Here is a 13,778-nt window from a genome sequence, read left to right on the forward strand (position 1 = left end):
ACAATTCTTGGATGGCTGGGACAGGCTGCTAGTGGCACTGACATGATGGAAAGGGAGGGGAATACCCAGTGGGTGGAAGAAGATTCACCTGTTTTCCTCTGCAAATCTTTCAGCTTTCCCCACTGACAGACATTCCTGAAACCCTAAAATCCATCCCTAACCAGCTGCAGGAACACTTGGCTGGATTACTTGAACAAGACTAAGTAAGATCTCTGAGAAATAGTTTGGATTTTGTAAGGGAGAACAGCATTAATGACCTCCAGCCCAGAGAGATTGAAAAAATTGCTTCTTTTCGAACCAAATGGCAGGACCCACCTCCAAATAGATTCTCTTTTTTGGCTTTAATAATCCATTTGAAAGAGAACTCGAAAAGCATTTTCACTGAATGCATCTCTCAATAGGGAGAACGGCTCACTTCATAACATGAGAGAGAAAAAAACCCTGTGGAGCTAATCAAAATTCCTGGGTGCTCTGCCATGGCTCAGATGAGAGATGCTGTCCTTGTTTTTAAGTTGCAAGGGGGTAGATTTGCCACTGTGAAAGCCAGCCCAAGGAATGGGCCCAGGTTTAGGTTCTAAGCTAACAGGACTTGACAAGGCACAAAATACCTTTTAAACACTGAGAGAAATAATTCTTTTTTTCACTCATAGAATCCCAGAGGGTTTGGGCTGGAAGGGATGTTAAATCCCATCCAGTGCCACCCCTGCCATGGCAGGGACACCTTCCACTGTCCCAGGCTGCTCCAAGCCCCAGTGTCCAACCTGGCCTTGGACACTGCCAGGGATCCAGGGGCATCCAGAATTTTTCTTACTCTTCTTTTACAATGAATTCAAAGCAAAAATTTTCCCCTCAAGCTAAGGTTCCCCACCACATCCCTGGGACACAGAATGTTTGCTGCCAAAATTCAGAATGAAACCCGTATATACCCCTTACTTTATTTTGCAGTTCTACATTCAACAGCCTTTATTAAAATAATGACAATCCAAAAAAAAAAAAAAAGACTATTTGCTAGCAAGCAGCACTGTCTGAGGTTTGTCCCTTCAAAGAGCAGATGTGGAGAGAGCAGGAACATTCCTGACCTTCAGCCATGGAGGCTGCACTGTTCCCCCTAGCACAAACACATCTGCTATAATATATAGAAAAATATAATATATGTACATAATCCTTGGGATTAGCCAGCAGCTTTCACAGAATCACACCAAGGCTGGCAGAGACCTTCAAGGTGATCAAGTCCAACAATCATCACCCTGAACCATCTCCTCAAGTACCACATCCAGATGCTTCTTGAACGCTTCCAGAGATGGTGACTCCCCCACTGAATAGGGAAATTCATTCCAATTCCTGACTAGTTTTTCAGGGAATTTTTTTCCTAGTATCCAATATTGGCAGCCTCCACATCATCTTTTCTTCAGAATGGAAGAAGGATTTCATAAATCCAAAGCAAGTTAAGCTCCATGATCATCTTCCCCTGAAGACATCCCTTTTTCCTGCCCTTTTCCCTGGAGACTCTGATTTATAAGAAAACAACTATTTTTCATTTTGCAGGAAAAGCAACTGGAAATCATGGCTTTACATTAACATTTATATATTTTAATACCTCGTTAAAAGAAATTTTAACCATGTCACGGTCACAGCCAGTTCTGTAAAAATCCTGCTGCAGTCCATATCACTAAAAAAGTCTTCTGCCCAAACTTTTTTAATGCCAAGGCCTTCCAGGCTAAAAGACCTGGAAATAAAACCATTATTCAATGCTGATCACAGCACAGGGTGCTACAGTTATTCAGATTTCTATCGGCATTTTTACAAATATATAAATAAAAACACTACTGCTGTAAAATTAAAAAAGCTGAGCCTTAATTGCACTCTTATCAAATGCCTAAACTCTATCAAAATTAATAAAACATTATTTTTTTTCTTTTTGCCAAACTAGCACAAAGGTAACACAGGGGTAACACCCCAGCTTGTATAAAAACAAATAATGCAAATCCCCGTATTAACTCAGTTAGATCCTGCTATAAGCAGGCAGATTTAACACTGCACACCCTCACTAGAAAACATCTTAAACAGTACAAGAAACACAGTTCAACCCAACATCCCAAAATCTGATGCCCCAACCCAATATTTTGTCCAAGGCAAGATTATTTAATGTCTGGGAGGTTTCACTGAGAAAGAAGTAGGAGGAGGATAAAGCTGCACACTTGCAAATCTGGGAAACACTGGAAAATTGCATTTTCATGTGAGCCTTTCCCTCAGACAGGCCTTTACATAAACCCTTTGCAGTTTATCTGAGCCTTTCCAACTCAGAGGCATAATTTGACTATTTGGAAGCAAACCCAAATCATCAGCAGATCAAGGAAAGCTTTTTCTGTGAACATAAATGCCCATATAGCAGGGAAAGGTTGGAAATAGAGGGTGCTGGGCACTGCCCAGGCTGCCCAGGGAATGGGCACAGCCTGAGGCTGCCAGAGCTCCAGGAGTGTTGGAAAACAGGGATGCCCAGGGTGGCATTGTTGGGGTGTCTGGGCAGGGCCAGGGGTTGGACTGATGATCCTGGTGAGTCCCTCCCAGCTCAGGATATCCCAGGATTCTGTCATGCTATAAATGATGCTGGTTTGGGTCACGTCTGCCCTCAGCCCCTCACGTTCCTCAGGTGTGTTTGTGTTAAAGTATAAATCAATGCCTTCTCTTGAAGTACGGACTTCATAAAGATTCCGAATAAATCAATACCTCATTGCACATATCAAAATTTACTGCTCCTACTTTCTAGACTGGGCTGATTGAGGAAAATAAAGATTTCTCTGCAACTGAAACATATTCCAGTACAAATGAAATTAAGAGCTACAGTTTAAGTTCATTATATAGCATTTCACTTGCAAAACTCTGCCTGCCCTTTCTTTCTTTAATTAGTTCTGGATTACATACTAATCAGGAGTATTAACACCCTTTTGTTCACAAAATCAGTAGTAACTGAAAGAATATTCCAACGAATTTCATTCCTTCTTCAGCAATTATCATACAATAATTAACTTCAAGAAGCAGTTATGTGTCTCATTACAAATCATTCAGACACCAGATTGTCACGCTCCTATTTCTGTGCATTTCTTTCCCTTTCTTCCTTGCAACTTTGCCACATAATCCACTGGCCAAGAAATTTATTTTGACATTTTGCTTTACTTCTGTGTAAAGATGCAGAACAGTAGTCTGACTTTATTTATTTTACTTTTTAGGATCCTCTATCGTCAGAGAAAGCCTAGTGGTGAATGAAAAAGTAGCCTAAGAGAATGAAATTGAAGAATCAACAGAGGTTTGCCAAAATATAAACAGGAGCAGAATAAAAACAGGAGAACTGCAGAGCTACAAGGGACCTTCAGGTATTATTTCTTGTTCTTTAAAGCAGGATAAGTTATATACAAAAAAAACCCCCACAAATATTTGTCCAACACACTGTTTGAAAACACTGATAGCAGAGGCCTCACAGCTGTGATCCTTTATTTCTGTGCTTAGCTCTGCCAACACCCAGAACCCTTTTTCTTGAGCCCCTACTCCTCCACCTGCGGCTTCTTTCTGTTCCAAAACAGCAGAGCTCTGCCTTCCAGGACAGCTTTACATCCCTCACTTCTCCTCTTTCCCCTCTCACTGTTATACACACAATTCTTCCAGATTTTCTAGATTTCTCAGAGTCTTGGCTGACATTTGGCTTTGGCAACTGTCAGACCATTGAATTGCACGAGTTTTCATTCACTGTATCTCCAAAGGTTTTTGTCTCAAACTGAGGCCTGGCAGCCACTCAAACACATTTCTGTGGATTGTGTTTGCCAGACTTCAGTCCCCTGCCCAGAGCCCTCTTTAATTACATCCCATTCATTTCAGGCCACTCTTAACCAGGGAAAATCCTCCTGATGTGGAAGCCACATCCTCAAAACACTTCCATCACCTTGATGCTCAGTATTCAAAAGTGCATATTCCACCAGGAATGGCATTAATTCAAAAGCTGAATAGGACTGGATCAGAAAAAGACACCCTTCCCTCCATCTGGGCTGTGCATCAGCTGTGAATTTGTGGGAACTGCTCTGAACTCCTTCCAAAAGCTGCAGGTTTGGAGGAAAGCCGAGAGCAGCTTCCATGCTCCAGTGGTTTTCCACTCCATGCCTCCTTGCCACCAGTCAAGATCCACTCTGTCCTCCCCATTCTCTTATCATATTAGAAGAGTGTGGGAGGACAAACAACTTTTCCATCAATTATAAAGCTTTGGTGGTTGAAAACTCCTGAATTTATGAACATTAGAGAATTCTGGGGGTACTGGAAATGAGCCAAAGAATAAAATATGCAATGCTTAGTAGGAAAGATAAATAATCCCATCTGCCAGCCTGAAATGCTCACACCTTTTTAATGTCATTCATCACGAATATCAGACATGACAAAGTATTCAGGCCAGCTTCAGAAGCTCAAGACCCAAAAATGGGGCAGAGAAAACCCCAGCTACAGAATATTTAGCTTATAAGAATGATTCAGATCAGCTGGGCTAGGTCAAAATTATTCTTCTTATCTTAGGAACTACCAGAGGCAAACCCCAAACAGAGAGGACTCAGGATGTCCTGAAGGGCTACAGAAGGATCACCTTAAAAATCAGGGGAAGGAGGACTCAAGGAATTAGAGATCAGTAAGCTTAACTTTGCTCCCCAGAAAGACATCAGAACATATTATTAATCAATTTAGAGGTATTTAGGGGATAATAAATGGGTATCAAACAGCCAGTGTGAATCATGTCAAACCAACCTCATTTCCATCTCTGACGGAGTAACCAGGGTATAAATATGAAAGGACTACTCCAAGGCTTCTACCAGCTCTCTTTAGGAAAAGTGAGTTAAGTTCTTCAATTAGGTTAAAAGGCACGGGAGTAGTTTTTAAAATGTTCTCTTTCAACCTGAAGGATGTTTCAAGCACAGTTCTGAAGAGATACGTCCTGTGTTCTTTAATATCACCACTAATGATTTAGAGGATGAATTCTAGAGGAGATTTACAAAAATATGCAGAAGATGATGATGAAAAGGGTAAAAATAGCTCTGAAAAACAAGATCAAAATTTGAAGTTATCTTGGGAAACTGGACGAGAAATTCAAAACTCCAATCAAACAAGGCAGGAGAGGTTATTGAGGGTGGAGTTCAGGCAAAACTTTCAGTGCACAGGGGCCAGCACAGCCCCAGCACGAGGCACCTGGGGAGTGCCCAAATCTCTTCCATCAGAGCAGATTTAGGCAAACATCTGTCAGTGTGTGTGTTCCTGCCTCGGGACAGGGAGGCCAGCCATGCTGAACTCCCCAGGAGCCTTGCAGCCCTCAGCCAGGTGACTCCCCGTGGAACAGGAGGACCTGGTTCCAAGGAAAAGAACACACCAGGGGAAGATCTGCAGGGACTCACTTGGTTTCACAGGAGAAGCCAGCTAAGCCCCAGCTTGGCAAGCACAGTGATTCCTGAGCTGATACCCAAGGGAAAAACACAGGGAAATGGATCTGCAACATCACTGGAAATGCCTGTCTTGATTAAAGCTTTTACTCTTAACTTATAATGACAGAAATGTTATCATATATATAATATTATATAGGGCAATATAAATGTACTGAAGACATAAAGGAGCAGAAGTAGCTACAAGCTTTTTGTGTTTTCATTCTGTAACTGTGCTAAAACCACAAGTTCTAGAGAGGATCTCTTATCAGTTCCTGTTATCAGTTCGAATATGTTCAAGGTTTCAGTAATTTTATCCAGTTGCAAGGACTCACTTGCCTTGCTGCTGTTCCAACAAAGCATTTTTTTCCTTCCTTTTTCTCAGAAAAAGATGGAAGACAACCATCAATGACATTCTCACAGTGCACTGGGTGTTTTTTAATAATAATATCTCCAAATAAAGATTGAAAACACTGCATTTTGATAGTTAACACCACCTTGAGTTAACCTATCAAAAAAAAAAAACCCAAAAAATCCCAAACTCAAACACAAAAATATCTCAAAACTTCATTAACCAGCTCTTTCCTCAGCCCCAGCAAGTTTGGGTTGATTTCTAAGCCTTTATTAGCACCCACATGCAGTCTGGCTGAGTGCTATTTTTATCTTTGCATGAGAACACACATCTTGTGCAATTTGATTTGGATCAGAACAGGAGCTTGAAACTCCACACTTTTTACTCAGGGATGTTTACAGGGAACTTCTTTTCCCCTTCAAATGCAGGGCATAATATCAATTGGATTATATGCAGATGTAGTCTGACAGAGTCACTCTTTCTGAGGGGTATTTTCATAGTTTCCACATTAATCTTTGCTTTTTTAAGTGCAGAAGAACTGTAGCTGCAACATGAATTCCCTTTAGAGCCATCTAATAACTCAGAGTACATATGAAATTCAAAGTAAAAGTAGAAAAATCAAGGGGCTGGGGTTTGGAGTTATTTTTGTCCTTGCCCTCCAGCTTAAGGCCATTCCTCCTTGTGCTGTCACTCCAGGCCCTTGTCCCAAGTCCTCTCCTTGTCTCTCTTGGCGCCTCTCTAGACACTACAAGAGCCTTCAAGGTCTCCCTGGAGACTTTCCTTATGCAGGCTGGACACCCCAGCTAAGGGAGGTTTACATTTTGTTCTCATCCCTTCTTCAATGCAATGTTTAAACAGATGGACCTGTATCAACTTTTCTGTTCTTCCTTTCCGAACAGGTGAGGAGCTCCTCTTAATTCTAGGAACAAATTGTCTTTCCAATGTTAAGCTGTAAACTGACCCAGTTTGTTTTTCAGCAAAATGATTAACAAAAGGCATCCATACAACACCCACCATCAGGGGTGCCAGGAACCAAAAGATTCCCTTCAACCCAACAATGACTCTGGGCCCAGGTCAGTGAGGGTCGTGCTGGATTCAGGGAGTTGCTCCAAGGAAACAGGCAGGGGAAGAAGGAAATGTGGGAAACACAAAGAAAATTGCCTGTTGGAAGGAAAAGTTTCAGATGGGAGAGGTAGAGCTTCCAGACCAGTCCACACACTCCAAAACCACTTTGCCCACTATGTTCTGTCAAAAAATAAAATAAAAAAGTGCCTTTCAACATCAGCCTCGCTGGGCAAAATGGAACCAGTAAAATAAGCCTGGGAAAGGTGAGACAAAATGTTTCAGTCACCCAACATGATATTGGGCCAGAAAAATTAACATTCCAGTGAAAAATAAAAGATGTGTTTCTACACCAGTGGCAGGATTAATACAGTTATTCTGACATACAAAAAAGTGATCTTTTTTAATATAAAAAAAAATTGAACTTTTTACTGCAAAATTAAATTCACATCAAAAGCCAGTTTCTTTCTGCACTGATCACAAATCTTCCAATGTAGGGATTTCTCAATTAAAGCATGTATTTGGCACAGCAGAAAAAAGAATTCCCAGCTGTGCCTTGCCCACCAACATGTTTTTATATTTTAATTAACTTTATGCTACTTTAAAAATACTCCAGCCACACAATGAGAATTCCATACATGTGTTTAGCGAAATGCAGTAGGATTTAGAGAGAAGAAAAACTCAAAAGCACCAGTTTAAAGACTTTTTAAAAAAATAATTAATTTATGTATTCAACTTAACTTCCCAGATCATGTACCACTCTGGGTAATCCCAGAATCACTAAGGTTGGAAGAGACCTTTGAGATCATCAAGTCCAACTACCAACCCATAACCAGCCCTAAACCATGTCCCCAAGTGCCACCTCCAGTGAGGCCAGAGCTCTAAGGGAAGATCACAGCCCTGCATGGAAGAATGGGCCCTTCATTGTTAAATGTCTTTGTAAACACTTAATGCTACAGGATCAGCCATGAACAGGCAACATAAAGAGATTTTTGCAGCATTCTTTGTTTGAAATCAGGCTGGATCCACATGCAGAGCTCCCAGGGCCTTGCTCTGAGCACTATTTCAAATCATGTCGCTCAGGCACCACAGAAGGGACTGCTACAAACACGCAGAACTTTCCTGATTAACTCAGCATTATTTCTTTGCCAGGTCCTGTCATCATTTCTCATTAAAAATCATTTCATTGCACAGCTGTCCTATTGACTTAAGAAGTACAAAAGGATGTCAAAACCTGGCACAGTGTGGCTTTTGCAGACAAAAATACTACTGCTGGAACTCAATAATTTCATTTCCACCTCTTTTAGGAGGCTGTGTGTTACCTATGAAAAAGATACTACCAGAGATAGTGTTAAGGTAATGTTTCATTTTAGGTACAGACACTCCTCCTGTTTCTTTAATTGTTTTACAATTTAAAATCCATAATTGGTATTAAAAATATTAGTATTAACCATCTACATTTTCAACCAGGAGAGTTACTTTGCAGTGCAGGCTTCTTGAACAGTTTTAGATCCCCTCATTTAAATCCCATCTGGAGACCAAACCTGAGCAGAGCATAGTATTGCAACCAAAGCAAACCGAACAGGCACAGCAGGGAGTTTTGAATGATTTAAATAAACCCCTCCCAAAGCAGCCAGCTAAACAAGAGGGACCAGAGCACCTCCCTTCAGCTCCAGAAATCATCTCGTGATCTCCTGGCTGCTAAGATGGAAGCCCAAGCCATGGGTGAGAGGCTTTGCAGTTTACCACAATCGGAGTTGATTTGCTGCAGGTGGAGCTCCTGAAAGGCGTGAGGGCAAAGGACACCTGGAGCAGGCCATGTCCTCCCAAAGTGCTCCCTGACAGATATGTGTCCTATGGAGGCTGGAGCAGGTCCCACCCTGTGGGGACAGTGCCAGGACATGACAGCACCAGCAACTCCCCAGCTGTGGCTCTAGTAGGGCAAAAGGGGCAGGGCACACTCAGCCAGAAATGCAGCAGAGCACCAGGGAACTGCTTGGGAATTTCTAATTGCTCCCACAAGCTGGGAGAGAAGCTCAGGCGCTGTCACCCCTGTCACCCTTCCCTAAAGCAGCCTCCAGCTCCCTAGTTTGCATTGTCCCCATGGTTGCCACCTTCCCCCAGCACTGCCAGAGCCACACAGGCCTGTGGGCACCAAGTTCGGAGGGAAGAGGAGGAGGCCACAGGGCCTTGGTATTTAATTCATTTTGGTCTCCATCAGAGGCCTTCAGCAGCTCTGCCCCAGACGACCCCAAGAAACTCCAAGACAAGGAAGAAGACCGTGAGGGAGGGAGCCACCAGCAAGCAGGGATCCAGGCACAGAAACAAGGATGGCCAGACCTCAATTCAACCTCTGGATTCCTCAGCAGAGCCTCCAGGCCAACTCCCAGCAAGGTGGCAAAAATCAAAGCCATCCCCTTTGGAAACAGAGGAAAGCTGAAGCCACTGAGGTCTGGAGAGGCCAGATACCACCAGCAGTGTATTCAAGACTTTGTGGACAGCAACAAATCAAACCTTTTTGGAGAACAATGATGAAAAAACCAATTTTATCATTTAACAGTCCTCCTCCAGTCTTTGTAGCTGCATCCACCAGCGCTGACCTCCATCAGAAGGTATAGGGAACTTCAGACCCCATGGGATGGTTAAAAACACTACTCACTTTTACCTGGAAATCCCAGTACAACTCCTGCTCCTTTTTCCCAAATCTGAGAGTTTGCTGGCAGTGTAAGAAGGGAAGCTACCCCAGTCTGAAAAAATACTTTCCAAAGGGGCAGGAGGCTACATAGAAATGGATACAATTGTGTAGAACTTCACATTCAATTTAGTCTGAATCAAATTTTAAGTAAATAAATCTCTTTCCATAAATTACTGCTGTGCGCTACTGGACCCAGCTGCCGTTGGGTTTTTTTTGGCAGACTTCTCATGAAACAAATACAAAAATTTATTTGGCAGCTCCAAGCTTAAAGAATAGTAAGTTTTATTTGGATTATGTGTTTCAAAGTGACATTCACACACTGTCCCCATCATGGGCATCTGGCATGCCAGGAAAAGCAGTCTGATGCATGCTGGCAGCCAAAAGCCTCTGCTTCTGCCCATTCCAGCACTTGTGTGTGGGAATCTTAGGGGGATTTCTGTTTGTTTCAGTTTGGTTTTGTTTCATAAAAGGAGCAGGATGATTTGCTCCCTGGGGAGGAACAGGTTAGCAGAAAGCTGCTCACACCATTCCAGGTATTTTGCTGGAATTCCAGGTCCACCCATCAGCCAACACACAGAGCTTTGTAGACATGCACAATAGAAAACAAACTCACTTATCTGAGCCATCAGTCAGGGTTTGATGGCATGAAAGCCCTAAAATTCAGTAGCAGGTCCCCTGAAGGTGAGCTGAAGGCACAAAAATCCAAGGGTTATTTATGCAGTTTAACCTTCATTATATCCTCTCCCTTTTGAAATATATTTACAGAGAAAAAGCCTCCATATCATTCTGAAATTCCAGCACTAGACATCATCTTGGAAAATCTGGTCTTCAGAAATTAATTGTTTTAGTTTTCAAGCAAATCTCTTTGCCAAATGCAATAAAACCAGAAAGTTTCCCAGAGCTGTCCTCAATAACTCTTCCTTTAAGTCCCCTGTCACTCAGCAATTATTGCATCATATTCTGACATCACTGTGTCCCTGTCAGACTGTCAGGGTGATGCAACAGAGTTTATTCATGGCTCCACTTCCTGAGGGAAAAGGATTTTTTAATCTCATTATCTCCCCATCAACCGATGGTAATAGAGGCACTGAGTCAGGTCAACACAGGCAGTGCTACATCCCTCAGGTGTCCTGCGCAGATTTATTAATTACTATTACTAAGAAAAGCTGAGGTTTTGAGACTTCAATAAACAGAAACCAAACCTTATAACGATGCTGTGAGGTAAATAGTATGAATATACATAGCAGTAAGTGTGATGCAGCCCTGTTTTTTTAATTTTATTGTGGTTCCTGCAATTAGCTGGATACAGCTACTGACATAAATCATGTTATAGCTTCATCATGGTCAAAAATCCATTACCCACTGGGCCACGTTGTGAAGGCCAGGACAGGATTTTTAAATGCTTGTTTTGTTTATTTTTCTCCCTCAGCTGACAGTTTGTGTCACTACTATCACCTCTCACTCCTCCAATTGCAACCACAACCATTCAATTCCCACATAATACCCATTAGCACACTCTTCCCTCAATAAATCTTAACATTTGGTCTCCTTCCCGCAATTTTTATTGCATGGCCTTTTCACTAATCCAGGACTTAATAACAGGAGCTGGCAGCTGCTGTTTCTGCAGCCTTCTGGACAAGAGCATGACTTAACTCTTGTATCCACTTTATCTGTTACTTAATATTATACTGATGCTATTTTGCAAATGTGCAAGAAGTGAATTGTCACTCCTTTCATTAGACATCTTTTTTCCAACACTACACCCTCACTAATAACTGGTTTTCTATTACAACAGTATCACATCAATTGGGCAGAATCCTTAAAATACCTGCCAGCAGAAGCTTTTACACCTCCTTTCCACTAGAAAGCAAAGAAAGAACAGGATCTGCTCATTTTCAACAGGCCTCCTCACTTTTAATCTTCCCCCTCCGCCTTTTTGGACACTAATAATAGGCAGGAAATGCAAATTGCTCATTGATCTATCAAGAACTAGACCCTAGAATTGCACAGGAGAAGCCTTTCTCACTAAATCATGAGTTACCCATTAAGCAGCAGTTCCTTGCAACATTGAGCCACAGTCACTGAGGGCAACCAAAAATCTCAATGTTTTCAGTCTTCCTGACCAACCTCAGAGCCAAGGAACCTCACAGGATCAATTGCTGAGACAGATGAGGGAAACAAGGACATCCTGGTGCCTACCCTGAGCCTCCCCTGGCCCAGCCTGAGGCCATTTCCCCTTGTCCTGTCCCTGTTCCCTGGAGCACAGCCTGACCCCCCAACTGTCACCTCCTGGCAGGAGTTGTGCAGAGCCACAAGGTCCCCCTGAGCCTCCTTTGCTCCAGGCTAAACAAACCTTTTCTTCCTCTCAGTCTCAAATTTCTGGACATCATTATGTATGGACATCATTATTTAACAAAATAATGTTTTCAGTTCTCCACACATTCTCTCAAATACAAAAATCCTCCAGCTCAGTGCCCAAGTGGCACAAGGTGAAAAGGTGACAGCTCGTGCCAGTGAAGTGGGCAGTGACACATCCCAGCAGGTTATCCAAACCAGACTTCTCCTGGGCACAGAGAGAGGCAAGAGGAGGGACACCCCATGACCAGCAGTCATGAACTTGCTAAGTGACCAGTGAAGCACAAAAGTGAGCAGTGAACTGTTCCTAACAGGTGGGGAGATGAAAAAGAGATGTCCCAGTGAGAAACATCACTGTTTAGGACAACAAAACCAGGACAAAACATCCTTATTTTCCCTCTTTTTCTTCTTCCCAGGTTTTACAGCCTTCCCAGGTTTTACAGGGCCTCACCACCCTCACAGGTAATGATTCCTTCCTAAGAAATAACAAATATTCGCTTAACATTCCAGAAGGGATCATTTCCAACATACAACATACAGGAATATTGAATGTATTTTCAGTGTGTCAGAGGAATTGCCCTGCACTGTGCAAGGCCTGTCAGAATAAAAGCAGCTCCAATCAATTTTAAATTACAGAAATACTACTGTGTATTACACCTTGTAAGCATTGTGCTCCCTCCAGGAGAACATGAAAACATTTGTTTTCTTGAGAAATCTTTTTGCACTGCTCATTTTATGGCACTCAAAAATATTCCCAAAGACATCATGTAACACTGTGGAAGAAATTTATATGACCTTTTCCTTGTGAAGGGAACTTTCAAAAGCAGTCTCTGAAATGGACCAAAGTACTCAATGTTGGAAGAAGGGTCAAGAGACTTGGCTGCTTCTTTCACTCAGGATCTCAAGGTGCTCCCTCTAGGATCCCCCCTCTAACAAGTTAGAGTTCCTGACTCTATTTCCAACATGTATGTGACATAAAGTGAGCAGGTATTGAACAGCATGACAGTAATTCCTACTGAGAAACTTTCCCTTTGCATCACACAGGACCTGTACCACACCTTGGGACAACAGAGAAAACTCATCCTGCTTCTGCCACTAAAAGAGGAGCAGGAGAGGAGCATTTGTAGAAACTCCGGCTCCTGAAAGATTCTGAGTTCTGTGAAAGAGAAGGTGCCCTTGGGGCTGCACCTCTGTCCCAGCAGTCTCTGCTCCTGGGCCAGTGGCAGAGGAGTCGATTTTCCATGCTGAAAACCAGCACACCACAATCTCAAACACAAGGCTGACAAGTCTTTTCTACAACCAACCCACATTTCCTGCCCATGCTGCAAACACTGCTTTGACTTCTGCTCTGCCTGGGCAATTCCCACTGTCCTCAGATGCTCCTGGCCGTGGCAGGCATGTTCCATCACCCAAACTTCCCTGCAAAATCCTCACAGAAACATTTGGCAGGACTGTAACTGCTAAATGAGCAGCAATCAAGTAGTTCACCCAATCAGTTTTCTAATTCACCACAACTGCTATAAATACGACCCATTATTACTGAATGTAGCTTTTAGGGGGGAAAAAATACATGCAAACTTCCTGCTGAAGCTAATCTATGGGAAAATTATACAGAACATCACATTAAAGTCTAAGTAAACACTTTGGCACCCTCCTAATGTATGTGCATAGATTACTGGGGTGTGCTTGCAGGATAAGTGCCATTTGATGTTCAAATTATTGGTGGATATTTAAGGTTGATTACCCTAGAGGTAAGATATAATTGGTAAACAAGGAATATATACAGAACAACAACATAATAACCACAAGTTGTATTTATTTCACGATTCATTCCCACAATCAGGACAATAGTTCAGTCAAGTTCCTAACTCTG

At 42.4% G+C, this 13,778-nt stretch overlaps 1 protein-coding gene across 5 annotated transcripts in view; it reads right to left on the reverse strand.

Annotated features, from left to right (window-relative positions):
• PCDH15 (protocadherin related 15) overlaps nucleotides 1-13,778 on the reverse strand; it is a 497,507-nt gene that overhangs the window by 416,925 nt on the left and 66,804 nt on the right. Inside the window, exon 1 of one of the 5 annotated variants that reach the window (XM_085064476.1) lies at nucleotides 8,335-8,553. The exons of the other annotated variants lie outside the window; for them this stretch is intronic. The gene's annotated coding sequence lies outside the window, so the exon portion shown is untranslated. Of the gene's footprint in view, nucleotides 1-8,334; nucleotides 8,554-13,778 lie in introns of those variants that run through there. 5 annotated transcript variants of the gene reach the window in all.

The sequence above is a fragment of the Lichenostomus cassidix genome, chromosome 6 (genome assembly GCF_008360975.1).
Source record: "Lichenostomus cassidix isolate B80296 chromosome 6, HeHo_3.0, whole genome shotgun sequence".
NCBI lineage: Eukaryota > Metazoa > Chordata > Aves > Passeriformes > Meliphagidae > Lichenostomus > Lichenostomus cassidix.